Here is a 4,823-nt window from a genome sequence, read left to right as displayed (position 1 = left end):
TCTCATTAAAGATAGTACTGTATACTGCTACCGTAAAATAATGATGCTTCTTAGTGGTTGCAGCTGTAGCCATTTTATTTTCTAAAAACGAGGAAGTCAAAATCACGTGTATTTGATTATCAGAAAAGAAAGTAATGTAAATACAAAGAACAATTTTGTGTAATGTGTATAGTCTATCCATGCAATTACTGTCTATATAACGATTGTAGGTAGGTCTATCCATGCATTTACTGTCTGATTTGAATTGGTGCCGTAAAAAGATGGCAACGAAGTCACATACTTTGTTATTTGGATTCAAGTTTCTGCTGTCCATGATTTGCTTCGTTTGAAAGAGAAAAATAAATATCTCTCTATTTCATTTTCAACCCATTATCCTTTGGTTTCTGATCTATTGATTCTCTTCTTAGCAAACATTCTCTGTCTTCAAAACTGTGTTTGACACAAATGTTTTGGGGTAGGTTTTTGTTTGCAACATTAACGCATTATAATTGATTATCCAAGAATGTATAATCTTGATGATTCTTGATTGAGAAGGTTAATAAAAATTGAAAAGTCGCTATGCTCGGATGATCTCAAATTTAACTATGAGATAAATTCTTGACTTATATGAAGCCTTCAATATGAATTTTTTATTGATATGAAATGAATCTGATATAGTGTGTTTCGATGACCAGGTATTTAATATTCTTGACCTAAAATGTGGTTTGCAATATGAATTTTTTATTCATATGAAATTGCCATAATATTTTTTGGATGATCCGATTTTTGACCGTAAATGTGACCTTCAATATGAATTTTTTATTTATATGAAAAGAGATTGAGAATTTGAGATAGTTTGATTGGATTATTTGGAATTTAATCACGAGATAATTCTTGACCCAAAATGTGGCTTGCAATATGATTTTTTTATTCATATGAAATGAAATTGAGATATTATGATTGGAAGACCTGAAACTTAATTACGAGATTAACTCTTGACCTAAAATGTGGCTTGCAATATGAACTTTTTACCCGTATGAAAAAAAATTGATGGAACTTTTCACCTAACGGCTTTTTGGTATATTGTATTATGAAGCCAGGGACTTTGTTTCTCAAAGATGTTTTGATTGGCTTAGAGAAAAAGAGCAGCTCAGGGCAGAGATGAAAGCTGGAACAGTTTTCCAGGGAATGCGGGAGGCAATAATCAAATTTCCTCCAGCTTATAATTTTGAGAGGACACCAACTAGATTAGGACGTAAATAGATGGCATGTCAAGCAATACTGGTGCGTTACATGTTGATTTCAATTTTGTTTGTCACTTTCTAATGGATTAAAAATTAGCAAATCAATGAAAATGCAGTTTCAATTTTGTCTTTTGTCAATATGGATTTAACAATTTGTTTTTTCGTCACCACGGCTAGTTTTGTGGGTAAGAAAATTAACAGTGGTGTAACTTGTATACATTCTTTCAGGATATGATTATGGGGAGAAAAAGCGAATTCCTGACTGGTGTGATAGAATAATGTATCGTGATACTCGGGCAGCTGCCGTGTCTGACTGCAATTTAGACTGTCCTGCTGTGTCTTCAATTTTACAGTATGTTTCATGGTCAAAATTGTTTTCTATTTTTATTTTCCTATTGGCTACAATTTGTTATCATTGAAACCATTTAACAGGTATGATGCTTGTATGGATGTGACTGGTAGTGATCGCAAACCTGTTCTATGTGAGAATTTCTCATGCTGATAGATCAATTAGGAGAAAAGAATTTGTGGACATTATATGACATCAAATGAGAAAATCAGATATTTGTTCGAAAAATCATGTTATTATCCATAATTCAAGATCACTTCTGAATGCCAGTCTATTGTCAAGAATGATGGAGAAGCACCAAATTATATCCGAAGAGCTGCCTTTGGCTTTCCTAGATGGCTTGAGGTACTGTATCTTTTACTTGGTTATTTATGTTACTTTTGTGGGTGAGGAATTGCAAAAAATAGTACAACTATTAAACGAAGATAATGTTATTATTGTTTTCGTTTTATAGTTGTATTTCATAAAAAGATAATAATAATATATGATAAAATAGAGTTGTTAAATAAAAATTAATTATTATTTTATAACTCTATTTTATTATATGTTATTATTATCTTGTATTTCATAAAAAGATAATAATAATATATGATAAAATAGAGTTGTTAAATAAAATTAATTATTATTTTATAACTCTATTTTATTATATGTTATTATTATCTTCGTTATAAATTACAAATACAAAACAAAGATAATAATATGTAAAAAAAATAGAATTTTCAAATAAAATAATAAGTACATTTTTATTTAACAATTCTATTTTATTATATGTTATTATTATATTTGCTTTTTAGTTGTACTTTATAAAAAGATAATAATAATATACAATAAAATAAAGTTTTAAAATAAAGATTAATTACTACTTTTTTTGACAACTGTATTTTTATTACATGTTATTATTATCTTCTTTTTGTAGTTGTACTCATAAGTATGATTGGAAGACCCGGAACTTAATTACGAGATAAACTCTCGACCTAAAATGTGGCTTGCGATATGAATTTTTTACCCGTATGAAAAGAAATTGAGATAGCATTTTTGGACGACTTGAAATTTAATTACGAGATAGATTCTTGACCCTAAATGTGACATTCAATATGAGTTTTTTATTAATATGAAATTGAGATAGTATTTTTGGATGATCCGAAATTTAATTATGAGATAGATTCTTAACCATAAATGTGGTCTTCAATATGAATTTTTTATTCATATGAAATGAAATTGAAAATTTGAGATAGTATGATTGGATGACCCGAAGTTTAATTACGAGATAAATTCTTGATCTAAAATGTGGCTTGCAATGTAAACTTTTTATTCATATGAAATGAAATTGGGATAGTATGATTGGAAAACCAGATATTTATTTACAAGATGAATTTTTGACCCGAAATGTGGCTTGCCATATGAATTTTTTATTGATATGAAATTGGATCTTGACCCTACATGTGGGCTTCAATATGAGTTTTTTATTCATTTGAACTTGGAATTGGATGGGCAGTATTGTGCCTCGATGATCTTAGACACAAACTTAATATTTGAGTCTATATGACATTAAATTCGATAAATTGAGATGACAATATTGTGCCTCAATGATCTTGGGTGGTGTGATGAAATTGGGTTGTCCTGTTGAAGCGGCATCTTGCAATGCCTTGTTGACGGGCTCGAAAGGCAAAGAGATTCAAAAGACCATTAAACTGTTGGCATAGATGGAAGAAACGAAAATACGGATCCAGTGTTATAACTTTTGGGATTATTATTAATCACATATGCAAGGCTAGGAGGATCAATCAGGCGTTGAGGGTATTTGATAAATTGAGAGGTAAAGGAGAAAAGAATAGGATTGGTGTGGAACCTGATTTGGTCTTGTATAATACTTTGATTGACAAACTAAGTAAAGTTGGGAGGGAAGAAGATGGTTTGAGTTTGCTGGCAGAAAGGAAAACTGAGAAGAAAAATAGGCCAAACATTGTTCCATATAATTGCTTGATTGATGGGTTATGCAAAGTTGAAAGGAAATGCTGTTACTTATACTGTTCTGATATTTGCATTATGTGGTGTGAACAATATTGATAAAGCCATGCAATATTTTGATGAGATGTTGAGTTCTGGATGCTGACCGGATGCAATTGTTTACATGAAGCTTGGTATCTGGCTTAAGCATTGCTGGAAGGATAGGTGATGCGAGTGTTGTTATGTAACAGTTGAAACGGGTTGGGTTCAGTCTTGATACATATGAGGCAGTTATACATTCATTCATATTGTTTAAAGAAGAATGTTGATGAGGCCATGAAGTCACTCTGTTAGTAGTAGGCTTGAGATATAAGTTAAATGCTTAGCTTTTAATTGTCTAAGGTCCAAACTTTGGTACTCTTTTGAGCTCATTTTCAAACCACATTATTTTAGTAATATATTTATTTGGTTATCAGATTGAATAATTGTTTGAACTTTGAAGGGGTTGATCATGAACTTCCTATTAGGATACTATGGCACTTTTTTTTCTTATTGATGAAAAAATTGAACTATCTAAGAAACAAAGGACAAGATTGTGAGCCAATTGAGGAAGGCAGCAGAATGGATAGTTTGACCCTAACAATTAAAAATTGAAATTTGCACAGATCACGTAGCGTGTCGAAGAAGGGATATGTGCAAGTTGGAAGTCTTAATGTTTGTTATTGTTAATAAATTTGATTATATAGGTGTTTTGCAATTGGAATTGTGGTCTTCTGTGACAGTCGGTCTAAAGTTGCAAATTCTATCACTTAAATTTCAGATGCATAGTCAGTTTTTTTTCAATGTCTTTTTTGTTAGCTTTTGTATTTTGTTATATTATACCCTAGTGTGCTCAATTGTCTCTTTGGTATAGGTTCATGATGTATTTTATATCATATCCAAGGGTTCTAATAATAGGCAAACAACAATAGCAAGAGCTCTATGGTTACAAAAAGGATTTATAAAAGGAGTTCTAATTACAGTATTAATGGTTACCCTGAATAATGTCTTAGAATTGAATTCTGTTAATTGGTTAATCTTCATTTCACTTCCTTTTACATGTTCCTTTTTCTAACCATTGCTTTTGGCGTGCTGAAAATGTTTTCCTATTGCTATTCTTGATTTTGCTCAGAGCAAAATTGGAGTTGATGATGATCAGTGTAGTGTTGTGAACTTGGAGTTTAAGAATGAAAGACTACTGAGACAAATTCATCAAAGGAATTACTGGTCAGTATTCTTTATAATCAACTCTAACTTTCTATATA

General features: G+C 30.8%; 1 pseudogene; it reads left to right on the top strand.

Annotated features, from left to right (window-relative positions):
* LOC101492103 (type I inositol polyphosphate 5-phosphatase 12-like) overlaps positions 1–3,639 on the top strand; it is a 5,412-nt pseudogene extending 1,773 nt beyond the window's left edge.
* Positions 3,640–4,823: the final 1,184 nt, after the last annotated feature.

The sequence above is a fragment of the Cicer arietinum genome, chromosome 6, assembly GCF_000331145.2.
Source record: "Cicer arietinum cultivar CDC Frontier isolate Library 1 chromosome 6, Cicar.CDCFrontier_v2.0, whole genome shotgun sequence".
Taxonomy (NCBI): Eukaryota; Viridiplantae; Streptophyta; class Magnoliopsida; order Fabales; family Fabaceae; genus Cicer; species Cicer arietinum.
This window is presented reverse-complemented; position numbering and strand designations above follow the sequence as displayed.